Genomic DNA, 15,074 nt, shown 5'->3' on the forward strand with positions numbered 1-15,074 from the left:
CGCACAAATCTGAGTTGTTCACGTGGCCGCACGCTCGCCCCAGGAGCACGTTTTGCAGAGGCTTTGCGCGGGTCAGATCTTCGCCCTCCGAGGAGCTGCGAGCTGCTTTGTAGTTTTCAAAGACAGCACAACATCCCAGCATGTGTCCCGGCTGCACTTCAACTTTCAACGGTCCCCCGTGCAGCTAGTTTCTATCAGCCACTACAGCTTTGTTGTGAAATGTGGAATCTCTTCAGATTTCTAAGAGAAATCCATCAAAATGTAGGACATATTTCCAAGTGGGAATGTCTGGGCCTTTCCCCTGCCGTTCAATTAGTTAAGATTGATAACCTCAAAACAGGAAGCTATTAGTTACGACTGTCGGGGGCAAAATCGGGAGTTTTAACTTCACATGCGGCGTGCGGTTACTCAATCTTTTGCTGGTGAGAAGTAAGTGGAGGCAGGAAAGGCGGTCCCCTGTGGACGGCTGTTATGTGGCAGCACCGATCCACTGTGACAGCCCAGGCATGACCTTTCGACCTACAAGACATTACTGGAGCATCTGAGCATGTCAGGAGGGGAGGATGGATTCCTGGGGTATGTTTGTTGACGCGAGGCGGACGGCCAACCTGGGGGGACCGTGGGGGATGGATGGAAAAGATGGTGCATTTGGGGGACACGCAGAGGTCAAGCGGCACTGGCGGTTATTAAAGAAGCCCCCATAAAACGCTGTCCTGGTCCATGATTACATTGTCAAGGTGTAGGAGAGCGGATGCACAGTGAAGGAGATATACAGGGACATGCCTTTTGTCCCACTTCGAAGCTCCTCGGAAGACGTGTGAGGTAATGGTTGTATGATTTTACGTGGGATTATAAGTCACATAAGTGGCAGATATATAAGGTAAGCATAGGAGCTTATGCTTATCCATTATGGAACATGTGGTGGATGGATGGATGGGCTAACTGCACCAACGACCCTGGCCTGGAGACTTTATTTACCGAATGCTTCCATTTGAAACCTGAAACAACATTTTTCCTGTCCACGCTGACATATGAAAGTGTGACACATTCCCTCTCCAACAATCGTGAAGGACGTTGACAGGCAAGCGAACCCTCGGGCAAGAGCAGCTTTTTCCTGTGAAATATAAATACATGCAATCTATTCTCCTGTCAAAGGGCCCGATCCACAGACGGCAGTTTGACACCATCACTGGCAAAAGGCTCCAGGCAGGAAATTGCTAAGAGAAGCCGTATGGGCAAGAAGTTAAAGAATTCTTTTGCATTTACAACGGGGACCGTAATAGAAATGAGATTGTATTTTTTTCCCCTTTCTGCTCTGAGAAGGAACTCCTCAATTAGAGTGTATACGCAAAAAAGCTGCGTGTCAAAATAAAAGCATGATGCTGGATGAGGATGAAACAGGTCGGCCATAAATGTGTGTTTCATCCTGATCCGATGCACATCTGGTGACATTACAGTGACCATTACTCAGAGTGTCTCCCGTCTGAAACAAGCTCGGCTCCACCATAGTTCCCTTCTCTCAAAACAAACTCATCCAAGCAACGACAATCAATGCACCCGAGCGTTCCTGATGGAGGATATTGATTGACTGCCGGCCGTTTATGCTTGTTGCGCGACTCCCCTGGCCTTGGTCTTTGGTCAGTCCAAAAGTGGCAAATCCTTTTTTCATCATCGGTCGAGGACAAAAACATATAGCATCAAAGCTAACACACAGACAGTATTTCTACTGGCTAATCCACAGTCCCTCTCTCCCTGTTCACTTCTTATTCAAAAGGAGGCAGCTCAGTATTCTTGTAAGATTAAAATGGCTGCAAGTGTCAGCGAGTTCACAGACGAGAACGTGATACACCAGGGTCCACGCTGCAACCGCGGGACAAGTTTAGAGTTTCTGCAGCTATGAAGGGCAGTTTGAGGACGGCTAGAAAACAGTCTATAAATACAGACCAGGCAACAGAGGCCCTGAGCAGGTCCAGCGGGAGTGATGCTCAACTTGTAGCCGAGCACTTACAGTTAAATTGACATGCAGGCTGCAGCTCTGAGGGGAAAAGTCGCCATATTGTTGGCTAACGTTGTTGGGATTGTGCCCTTCGAAGTGCTTTTATATATCGTTTGGTGCTATAATTTCACCGTGATCCATTTTTTTGGACAAATCAATTTTTAAGTCAAGACCTACACGAGGGTCATTGAAAAGAGGTTTAGTATCATAACACAAGAGCAGATGCATCAGCAGAAGGAGTTTTGGTCCACACTGCTTGGAAATCACAATGAAGGCAGCCACTGGTTGTGTTGTAATGATTATACATTTTGAATACTCCAGGGACGCGCACACAAAGGCTTGTGGGCTGGGTTTTAAAGGCTGGGAGGGGGGGGCAGGAGGGGGCCTGAAAGCTGAATTGACTTTTCACAGCACGTCCTCTGTGGTAATCAGTCATTTTGACTGGCAGCGCTTGTGTAAATGTTCACGCCTGTTCGGTGGCCTTCTGCCTCATGCATGTTCCACCAGCGTGTTCCTTCCTGCCTGGAAATTATGTTGTGATCTTTCACTCCGGCGACTGCCAAAAGAGACAGCGCCGCGGAGCGATGCGTGCGTCGTCCTCTGCTGGGGAACAAAGGCCCGACCGGGAGAGTTATAACTTGTGCTAAGTGTTTGTTTCTGGCCGCAAACACATCAGCGTGTAATTTCCCCCTTATCGCACCCTTGACTCCAGCAGATAAGAGAGCACCAGCAGAGGCAGCACTGGTCACCGCGAGAGTGCCCAGTTTTAAGTTAAATAAGATATCAGCCTCCTTCAGTAAACATTATGAGACAGGAAATGTGTCTTTGAGATGGAGAATTCTCTGCTCCGTCTTGATGGCAGAGCCTGTGCGCTCGTCCTGGCTCTTATCACTGCTCACTCCTCCCTCAACCAGGACCTGTCAACAAACAGCCCCTCCTGCACAGAGGTCACCTCCAGACACACACCGATGGTCCTCATGCCTCCGTCTCAGCAATCATATCCCAGGGAGAGAAGCGAGCGCATAAAGGAGATAAAGGCAGTAGCTCCACCGCTGCACGCTCACGCCTGCATGTTGTTTAGCAGCAACATTGATGGCTGACATCCACTGTAAGACCGCAAGGACTGAGGTTGTAAAACAGAGGATGGGGTCATTGTCTATCACAAATGTGATTCCTTTATGATTCTGTCATCATTCCCAGCAGCTTATTTAGGTCACCTGTGCGCGGTGATGGCATTGTGTTTACAGAAAGACACATGCTAACGAATGCTAACACACACTGCAATCACGTTGAGCTTTCATGTTTATACAACCGTCGTGTGTCGTTATGTAACGCTAAGTGGAAGCTGTGTGAATTCAGACTGCGAATTCAAGTTTGAAGATGTCATCAGAAAGAAAGTAGCAGAAAACTAAAAGGGTTATTATAGGTATGTGCACATTTTTCACTGAGGAATGCCTTAAATCTCCCTTTTGGTTCAAAATACATGTCCGAATCCCGTGCAGATGAAACCCCCAGATATTTTATAAAGTCATGGCACTTCATCCCTTGTGAATGTCTGCACATGATTTTGCTTATAAATCCTGCAAACTGAATCATTTTTCCAGAGAAAAGAGTTAATATGTGACTTAAACAGACAGAGAAGACCTGAGGTTGACTTGAATAAACTAAACTCTCCAGCAATTTGAAAGCAATCCTGTTTTTCCTGCAGGCAATTCTTTTTAGTTTTGTTTAGTGAGTTAAATGCTGCTTCTGGTACAATTACAGGTCAGAGGGTTCACTTGCGGGAAAAAAAAGGAACAAAAGGGGGTATAGTTTTCCCTCCATGCCCTGGAGAAACACTTCACCCTTTTATAGAGTGTGTATACTCCTCATAAAAATACCTGCTGAGATACAAAAATGTGTGACAGCCTAGAAAAGAACAGAGCTCACGCAGCAGATAATGATAGTCGTGAACGATAATTACAAATGTCCCATATTGTTAGGTTGCTTGCGTAGCCTGTAAACGCCGATCTTGTTGGATCATGCAGCGTCTCTCGCTCCGCAGTTTGGGGGGGTGTTGCTACGCGTCTCCTGTGAGAAGATCCTTTCACGACATGCAGATGCTTCTCACCCCACCTGAAGGTAGCGTGTAATCAGCCTCGTCCCTGTTTATAGCCGCTGAATCAGGACTGTGGACCGGTTCACCCTGGGGCCACTGGGAGCCTGTTCCCAGCATCCTTTTCTGATATGGGGAAACACAACCTGATACGATGGGTTTGCATCTATCTGTTAATTCCGCTGCTAATTGATCAGTTATCAAAGACTTAAACTGCACCAGCAGCCAAAGCGGGGCTGTTGGGTTGAGAGAGAATCGGACCTGGGGGCTCGTATCCAGCTGCCTGTAAGGAGACAAATCTCCCATGATGCACTTCTCACCAGCGTGGCGTCTGCTGAGACTCAGCGGACGGTAACGGACACGTTGCCTGGTCGACGCTCATCGGATGTGGCACAGGGGACCTCACAGTACTTTTCCTTTTTTCCTGCCCTCCTTTTGCTGTTTTCCTCCTCTTCTTTTTAAAATCTTCAGCTATAAATCTCCAAGGGGGCCTCACATTAGCCACTCCACCTGCTTTCCAGGCTACTTTCAAATCAGGGGGAGTGAGGATAGCCTGGGGGGCTCGGGGAGAGCACTCTCACCATATCCGTCTCCCTACCTGGAAACCAGCAATGAAAAGGACTTTGGAAGAAAACTCATTATCGTCGCATTCCTCTGTGGCTCTCAATGGTGATTGGAGGGAGTCTGAATTCCTTATCAAATTTTCAGCCGAGCAAAGGAGCACGAAGGGACTCGAGGAGGCGCTCAGCTGATCCCGGCGCAGGTGGGGACGACAGGCGCCACAGCTCAGAGGAGCTGATAAACACCAAATACGCCGAGTGTGTTTACACTTGCTGCGAGCCATGTCGGAGGATTCCGCCCCGCATAATGAGCGTTCCCCTCCAAGTTGGAATTAATTGCTTGTAGTGTGCATCACCTGAGAACACGAGGATTAAAAGGAGCAGACTTTTGCTGAATCGGCGCCTGAAAAGCGAAACGTCCTCAAGTGTTAGCTATGTAAACGAGTTTGCCTGATGTTTTGAGCCGTGTAATATATGCGTCCGTACACGCGTGCAGGCGCATTTACACACGTGCTTGGACGCGCAACACAGACGTGTCTCGTGCGCCGCATCATCTCTGCAGCCGTGTCATTGACATACAAGCATTTAAGACTGGAGACTAATGTCTCTGTCCCGTCCTCTGTCAGCATCCAGCTGCAGGCCATTTACTGTATAATTGTCCAGAGGCAGGTGGGGGGGGGGGGGGGGGGCAGCAGCCCCCTGCTTCTCTCATTAACTGGACACTATTCAGTAGCTGAAGTCATCTCCTGCTAACATGACCCCCTGGTTGTCTCTCAGTGATGTCATCCGGCATCGTGGCTCATAATTCAATTTCTGACCAACAGAGCATCCTGGCAGGAGTGTTTACGGAAGAGGACCCTGTTCTTGGAATGCTGCTCACACTCATTCTTGATATTTCTTTCTTTTATGCACGTTAGCAGGACAGCGTGCTATCTCCAGCAGGCGGTATCCTCCTGTAGCCGACCCTTGTCCTGTCTTATTTGTGGAACATCGGCTCTAAACGGATGCAGAGTTCAGGCTGGACTAAAGGACGGTGATCAGTTCTTTTAAACTGTAAAACCAGAGCTTGTGACACTCTAAATGATCAACACATCCTGTTGAGTTTGTTGTGACGTGTTTGCATCCTGCTCTTATTTCCTGACATCTCTTAGCAACATTGCATGTGGGAACGATTACAAATTCACACAAAGAGGAATATTATTTTTTCAAAGGTTTATCAACACTGAGTTTAATACTGTACGGACTCATTTCCACCATAAACAAAAATAAATCTTTTATTTACAGCAGCTGAACATGCAAAACTAGACAATTTGTCTCAACACATACTATTAAACATTAATGACGAATAAATAATAGAAGTAAAAATGATTAATAATTGAATAATTATGTTCCTGTTGAAATGACACATTTCAGGGTTGTTTTGAGAGGGTGAATCGTTTGTGAAAATCATTAATAAAACCGTTTGATCTTTGTGCTGGTGATTAAGGAACCTGCGCTGGGATTAGCCAGTTTGCACTTCCATATATTATCCTTTATAACACACAGGATTGAAATTCAAATGTTATTCTGACCCCCCCACCCCCCCACCGCTTGTACCATCCTCAGGGGAAATCAACAGAGAAAACAAGCAGAATAATCTGTCAATAATTGCACATGATTTACACTAAAACTATTTGCGTCCGTTATTACAGGCTGTTTGTTACGGAGGGCTTAATTGGATCTATTGTCTAATCGATAGACTTCCTGACCGTCTGCCCATGAGTCATCGTTCAAAAACTGTAGCCGCCATCGCAGATTTACAGCGGCCTCAGTGCGTGTTGCCATGGCGATGCATTTACAGTGTTACCACGCGCATCAATCTGCAGCCTGTTGATGCTGTATTGATCAGGACTTTCCCTCAGGAATATTATCTGTCATCATTTGGCTACAACACCAAACACCTGTCGACCCGGGGGTCCTGATCCAGGAAGTGATGCCGTGGGCCGGGTCACGGGGTCCTCATGCCCGGGCGCTGCTGCGCTATCATTAGTGGTCGGTGTTTGTGGGAAGAACAGGCGCAGGTCTGCAGGGGCAGAAATGCCTCACGGTTGCCCCCTCTGGGGTAACAACTACGCAGTCATCGCTCTCTGTGATGTGCTGGGGGTCGTTGAGAGTGAGTCCAGATCCTGACCCCAAACAGGAGGGGAGGAGATTCATGTTTATTTGTGATCATGAGCTTTGAATTCCGTCCATACCTGGAATTCTTCCCATGTTCATCCGTTGTATGGATTCACAGTTTTGTCCGTCTCTATCAAATTATTCTGTAATTTTCTTTGTAATTTTCTTTGAACCAGCTCTCATCAACAGGTCGACCCCCCCCCCCCCCCCCCCCCCCCCATAACTTGTCTGCAATTACCATTCAGCATTAATTAAACAATATCGATGTTATCAGAGGAGCTGTTAAAACATTGTATTTCTTGACCATCAGCCAGTCAAAACCTCTTAATGAGGCTTTTCCACTGCAGACCTGGCAACCCGTTTCTGGAAAATCCCCCATTATCAGATTACAATGGAACACACATGCATTTTTGGATATTTTCTATCTGAAGAGCTAAACTAGAGCGGCAGATTTAGCAGATACCCGATAGACGGGTCAGGAAAAATGTCATTTCCAAAGAAACACACGGACCAACCGGAATTTACTTGTTTTCTGTGAATCTCCGCGCTGAAGGTAAACAGGTAAACAGCAAGTTGCTGCACATCAAAGCTGTAAAAATATGCAGAGAGACGTTTCATAAATGAGACGGGGTTTTTTAGCGAGACGTCTTTGAATATCAAACATAAGAAAACAAACCCAGGTGACCCAAAAAAGCGGAGCGGCGTGAAAACATGGGTAGAGAAAATTCATGTTGAAGCCTTTTGGATGTCTCCACCAAAATAATGTGGCTTGATGAAAGATTAAAAAAACAACAGTTTTACCATGTTATATATGATATATAGGAGAACACACCAAATGTTACATCTGGTCCTTCTCTCTCTATTTGCATAATCAATAATCAATCAGTGGGTCCACTCTTTAGTACCATGTTGGAAGGCACAAACAAACTGTAAACATATAATGAGATTTGAAATATGTGCAGATATATGTGATAAACCTTTGAGGGAACACTTTATCTGAACAGAAAACCTTGATGTTATTGCCGTGCACGTACACACTCGGAGGTCCCATAAGGGTCTTTGTCTACAGACAGTTCACCAGAGTCGTGTTCCAACGTCGCATCAAAAATGCATCCATGCTAACAGTTAGCACGGCACACTGAGCGTAAAATGTCACACGCCAATTCCCCTGTCGGATTATAGGAAAACCTGTTGAATTATCTAAATGTCAACTGTGCATAAACACTTTCCAATTACGTCCCGGCCAGGCGGCAGCTGGGTGCAGGGGGCCACAGGTGGTCTCAATCCCCTTTGGGAGGAATAGGAGAAGAAGAAAAGACGGCGGGGAGGATTTAAAGAATCAAATAAGCAATTTGAGTTGAAAATCTCAACAAGTTCTCATGTGCAGACTCTGGTTATGGCTGAAGATGCTTCCTTCTCTCGTGCCTGATGGTGGAGCTGACAGCAGGCTGCCTGTCCTCACCGGTCCACCAGCACATGCATCTGTCATTATGGCCACAATGGACAGAGGGTCATTTGGGTCTCACTGCAACAGGCGTTGTCAGGCCTTTCGGGCCTGTCTCCTAATTACACCCTCAGGACGTGAGAGGAGCCAATCACGAGTCCCCTCACGGATCAATGAAGGCCAGCAGGGGGTCCTCCGACTGGCGTGCTGTCAGACATGTTGCTGCTGGTGTCTGCCCGCTGACGTGATGGAGCATCTTAGAAATGCCTCTTTAGAAGAATCTCCTTGAAAAGGAGCAGTCGTGTTTGTGACTTCATGTCCACTGGTGAGGCGTCTGAGGACCAAATGCAGATGAGGCCTTGTCAGTTGTTTCCGGAAGCTAATTGCTAACGTTATTAGCATAAATAGCAACCCTAATGCCCCAGACTGGGAGGAATAAATCCCCACCCAATTACTACAGCCACTGCTAAGGTAGCAGCATGTAATCCCGGCAGCCCTGTTAATGCTTCTGTTAGCTAACTGGCTGGCTAACAGCTGACAGCCTGCTCCTCACGATGGCGAAACAGAAGCTCGATCTGTAACTGGTTTCAGATGGGTTTTGGTATCTACACCAAGACAGACGTTAAAATCTGATATTCACTACTGTCACCATTAATCCCAACAATATACCTTTCTGGTGAAAAGTTACATTAGTTAAAATGTAACTGTACATACAATCATTAGCTTAAAGGAACAGAGGGGACTAAATTCCACAACATCCAGGTCATCATTCCTGCCATTACCAGGCAATACACCCACAACAGTAACAACATATTAATCCTGCAACATACATAAAACTGAATTATAAATGATGGCTGGATTCTACATATTCTGGTGACGGCCTGACCTCAGGGGATTTTCTACTTCGCTGCTCACACATATATAAATCTATACTCAGACGTGCAGCAGGAAATAAATAAGCATAGATGAGGCTGCTCAGAGGCGTGCCGCACCATCCTACACAAGTCATGCACATATTTTCCACATGTCAGTCACATGGCTGAAGCTTTTACAGCGCGCATAAACAGTTAAGCTAATGGGTAATTGAATGTTTGTGGATATATTCTGCAGTGCCACAGGAGCTGAAGGATATTCTGGCCTTTAAGACTCAACAGGGAGAGAGATTACAGCGCTGAGCGCTCCAAAATAAACACTTCATTCTCTCTATCGTTTCAGGTGGGCGGAGAGGAGATACAATCAGGCTCTGAGGTATTTTATGACAGTGTTCAGAGTGAGCAGGTTGTAAATGATTTGTTTGTACAGCGGATTTATCAGACCTGAGGTTACCTCCAACGGAGCTTGTTTCACAGCAGTAATCAATAAATGTATTTATCCCTTTAGAAATAAAAGGGAGAAAAGATTCTTTTATTTTATGTGGGCACATTCGGTGTTTTGTATTAGTCACATTTAAAGTCATTCAGTTGGGGGGGGGGGGGGGTTCGAGTGGCCAAACCCAGACCAGAGGATGTCCTCAGCTGAAATTACCATCAGAGCAGAGTCACACGTCATGGTGGAGCCGTCCACACCACCTGCGGGCTGGGAACGTTTTCAGGAACCAGTGTGGAAGAACACGTGTGTCCGCGTGCCTGTCGTCATGTGAACAAGTGCTCTGTGCTGCACCTGCTACGGTTTGATGGAATAATCCATATTTTGTGATAATAACAACAGCTCCGTGTTGCTTTTCCTCAGGAAAATGCCAATAATGTGTTTCTGCTATTTCTATGTGGAGCTAACACCCATGTTTGTTTCTGCTGACGCCAACATGTAGATTCTTTTGTCTTTACTTTCTCTCCTCGGCCATTTTTTCCCCCTGCAATGACGCCGGAAGACAAATGCTCCGAAAGCACCAGCTAACTTTCATAATCTCCGTTTTCAGATTCCGGTCAGGGACAGCATGAATGTACAGAAGATATGGTGGTTATTGCTTATTCTGTGCCTGGAAGACAAGAATTTCAATCAGCCACGGGATTGTACTTGTCTGTGGAAATATTTTACACGCAGACTCCATCTGCAGGACTTCACATCTCTCTTTCCATTCGCTGCTTTTCACTTATCTGTTGCAATATCCTGTATCCTGATGAGACTGGGAACGGGGCCTTGACCTGATGTTTAAATCCCAGGCAGGTCTATTATGGTCAGACAGGGAAAAGTGCTGATGGAGGAGGCAGATACAGCTCACAGGACAAAGAGCACAACCGTCCACCTGCCTCTATGGCCCAGGAGGACTGCTCTTGCTTTTGTGGGTGATGTTTGGGAATAATAGAGTTATTGAGCCAGGATGTGTGGACACGGGCGCTAACTGAGCCAAGAGGGTCAACGGAAAACCGGGAATACACAGAGACTTATGGTCAGCCGTCGGTGCTGGCTCCATTTCCCAACACGGCCAAATCTCCCCCACAGGACTGAACCCTTTCAGATAAAAGCGGACAGCTATCACTCAGTTTCATCCCCACAGACGCGTCAGCTCCACGGAGCGACGAGATTACGTGAACAGCGAGCGCCGCAGCCCTATCTCGCGGCTTTGGGGATCTCCGAGGCGCCGTCTGACTTATCAGACGTGCTCTGATGTCTCCTTGCCGATTCATCAACAAACACTTCAGCAGACGCCTGCAGAAGCCTGTTTAGCATAGAGACCCGGAACGTTTCTGCACCTAAACAGGGAGGCCGTCCCCGCCCACGAGATCTTCTGGTTATTCCTTTATTAATAATTATTCCTATTAAAGTGCATCTCGCTGCATTTCAAGTCATCCATGAGTTGATTGAAGTGGGCCCGTGTCCGTTCTAAAGCAAAGCTTCAATTTAATCCTCATTATCTCTGAGGTTACCGGAACATTTAAAAGGACATTTAATTCCGAAGCTTTCCACTTTGTTTCGCATATTCATTAGTTTAAAGGCCGCAATAAACCTGACCTTGGAGTCGCTGACCTGGAGGCTTGTAAACATAAAGCAATTTCCGACATGCTTTTAAAATGAAAAGCAAATTAGTTGCAAAAAGCTGCATTAGGTCGTTAGAGTAGTGTTTGAAATTTCTGCTTTTGGCTGAGCTAATAGTGACTAAGAGCGCCGTGTTGCGGTGGATGTAAATGCGCACGTGGAGTGTAATCAAATCACCTGGAAAAGCACCAGGAGACTCCGACTCCCGACTGAAAATGGAAGGAAACTAGAGGCAACCTGCAGTGACAGCTAGAAGAGACCAAACGTCAGAGCCACAGTCTCTAACGAGCTTCGCAGGGATTTCAGCTGCACAAGAGCAATTTCATGAACGCTTACGACAAATGCCAACAAATGGCCCAACTTTCACTGACATTGTGTGTCCCCCCCTCCCTTTTTACTAGGATCACTAGTGTAGCTTTGGTCAGAAATGTCTTCAGTGCTTTTATTTTGAAAGTGTTGATGCCTGATTACTGGGGACGCACAAGTGGAGCTGCTGCTACGCTGGAAGGTGACGGAAACATAAAAACACCAGATTAGAGTTGTTACACACTTTGTGCGGCGATTTATGAGGGCGCGATCTCTCTTATTCTAACAATTTCAAAAATATATATAAAAAGAACATTAGGAGCCCAGCGGATGTGCAGCTGTCTGAGGATTTTCAATTGTCCTTGGTGGTCCCGGGCAGATTGAGTTCACAGCACCGGTGTAATAGCTGCAGCTCCCTCTGGAATAGATTATAGCTTATTGATCTGCTTTTCAAAGGCAGCTGACAGAAGAGCCCAGAGAACAGTCACATCTCTCCACACACTCTTCTCTTCCCACTCTCACCTCAGCCAGTTCTCCTCTCGCGCTTCCTCCGAAAGCGGAGCAGCCATTTTCCATTTGCATTGCTCTGCTGTATCGCCGCGCCGGAACAGGAACAGGAACAGGAACAGGAACAGAACAGGAACAGGAACAGGAACAGGAACAGGAACAGGAACAGGAACAGGAACAGGAACAGGAACACTCAGCCCAGCCTGAGGGCACCTGATGATTGGGAGAAAGGCACATGGTTCCGACAATCATTATCTTCATTTCCGTTGCACATTTTCCATTTGCAAAGATAACAGCGTCTCGCGGTGCCAACGAGCCTCGTAAAGTGGACTTTCTGGATGAATTTCCTGCACCACGCAGGTATAATTGCGTCCTCTATTCTGACATAAAAACAGCTTGAAATGGGGGGAAAAAAAATTTGTGTTTTTTTTTTTTTTTAATCTCCCTTTAGCTGCATTTTCCAAAAGGGAGCCGAAAATGCAGCCGTGCACCAGAGAATTCTAATGTGCTGCTTTAAACTTTTTAATCCACACAAGAGGAAATGGAAGCAAAGAGGGATGAAAAACGGCACTCCCGGTTAGATTTTCACTTTTTTAATCGTGAAATGCATCACGCGTGCAATTACAGCCAATTACATCACGCTGTCAGATACTCTTCAGCCTTTTCAATTAAATTCCAGCAAAAAACGAACCCAGAGTCGATCATTAGGCGGACGATGAAAGGATGAAATCTATTAAATGCACTGATGGAACCACTTTCTGCCAGCATCTCAATTTTCTTGAGGTAGATTCTATTAGATGTTATTGACCGCAGCAGGTTTCAGGCGGGTCCGTCTAACAGATGCTCTCTCCTTTGATAATTAAACTTAACTCATTCATTAGAAACACGAACGAAGGCCACATTAAAGATGTTTAAAGTCTCGTTTGGTTATTTGCTGTACAGATAACTCAAAAATTCTGCATTTGTGACACGAGACATTCAGACATAACATAGTTTGTCCAAACTGTCTCCCCTGATGGGGCGGCCTGCTTAAAAGGCGTCTCTGGGGCCAAGTCATCACCCTCAGTAAAGGTCACGGGCGACCATGATGGATGGGCACCGCGGTGGATTTAATTTAAAATAAAGAGCAATAAACACGGGGCTCACTCGGGATGATAAAGCATCCATTCGTTAAGCAAAGGTCGGAGGCTCCTCCTGTGACGGTTGCTGTCACGACGGCATCGCGACGTGGGACGGGGAGGCCAGAGCGGGTCAGCGGGATCAGGGTCCTCTCTGTCACGGCTGCCTTGTTAATCATTCATGTGGGCAGAGACCCGACGGCGGGCGACGAGGCGCTGAACTCCTCCAGGTTGTTGAATGTCAGACCCTGTTGTCGTTTTTAAATGTCACTTTGTCGCCACGCGCAGGTATTTACACCCGCGACCCTCTCTTCCATTTAAAAGAAACATTCGGGACCCGAACACACACTTGCGTATTGGTATGCGTCTGTTGTGAAGCTGAAAGGCGGAGCGCCGCACGGTTCACCGTCCATTTGCAATTTGAAAATGCCGGCGCAGAAACCGTGGCACGCAGAAATGTGCTGCCTCCAAATCCTCCTAATGGCGTTTGATCATTTCCACGGGCCAAACTTGTGACAGGATGATGTATTTGGCCAACGAGCCGAGCTAATGGCTGCCATCAGACGAGATTTTCCCCTCTCGCTCATGTTATCTCAGCCGAGCGCAATTTATTGAGTGTCACCTTGTTACAGTAAGTCAGGAGTCTGGCACGGACACGTGGCCCAGCAACACACCAGCGCTGGCGACGTCCTGTTGGTTCGCCATGGCGGCGATTGTGTTTGCTTTTTGAGGCCTGGTGGTGCTGCGTGAAAGTTTTGGGGCAGATCTGCCAGCAGCCGTCTCCATATTTGCCTGTTTGCAGACACGTCCGCCTCCCGAGGCTCCCTCAACACCTCGCCGCGCTCGCCCGCTTGCTGTAGCACATATTTCATCAGCAAGTGAGAATACCAGGGGCAATACCACCACTTTCAAAGAGCATCTTAGAAAACAGACTTTCTTTTATAGTTGTGACATATTCCCGAACAGCACGCCGCTTTCACTTCCCATTTGACTCAGTTATCAGATGGCTTTTTAAAATCAAAGCCCTCGCTGAGCGCCGCCGCACTCCTAAACCCTTATCAGCTTACTATTCATTAACATATATAATTATTAGAGGCACTTTAGGGGCCATTTGGTAAAAAGCTTTATGCAAATTGTAATTAAGGATAATTCAAAACAAGGCAGCTGAACGCGAGAGCTTTGTTCATAAAGCCAAATTGAATGTTATGGGGGATTTTTCTGTGCAAGAGGCCTCAGGACAAGAACGTCATATCACCCGGGAGACAACTGTTGATTGTGATCTATAAGTAATCACATGACGCGGGCTAATAACTAAAAACTGCTAAAGACGAGGTGCAGACAGATGACGCGATGCCCCGCTTCACTGCTTTGGGATTTTCCCGGACAATTAAACGATTAAGGGGCGGCAGGATTTTCCTGATGGATGGTTGGCTGCGGCGATTTCACCATGAAACACTTCCTCCCTGCTGACAATCCTTCAAGGAGAGATAAAACAATTAATATGAATAATTAGAACAACACTCTTCTGAGTTTGGTATCTGCCAAGAAGGATTATTTCTTGGTCTGAACATCGTCCCCGTGGGATTAAAGACGCAGAGACACCCAGTCCAATTCACTCAGGCAAAACACAGATTATACATCCCATCATTTATTACTCTTTTGTGTTGCTGACTGACAGTAAAATACTAAAGCCACTTCTTAAATATAAGCTAAAATGGACAGGGGAAGAGTGTGTTGTGATTGGATTAATTATTATCACGAGTTACGATCAGATCTGCTCACATTTTAAAGGAGCGTATTGAAGCTGTCAACGAGCTTTGCTAAAGCACTTTCTAAACTGAAGCACACACGTCCACCTCCTTCTTCAAATCTATCGCTCACCTGTCATTCAGCTGGGTATAGATATCCCACCCTGCTG

The sequence above is a fragment of the Takifugu flavidus genome, chromosome 16, assembly GCF_003711565.1.
Source record: "Takifugu flavidus isolate HTHZ2018 chromosome 16, ASM371156v2, whole genome shotgun sequence".
In the NCBI taxonomy this organism is placed as follows: domain Eukaryota; kingdom Metazoa; phylum Chordata; class Actinopteri; order Tetraodontiformes; family Tetraodontidae; genus Takifugu; species Takifugu flavidus.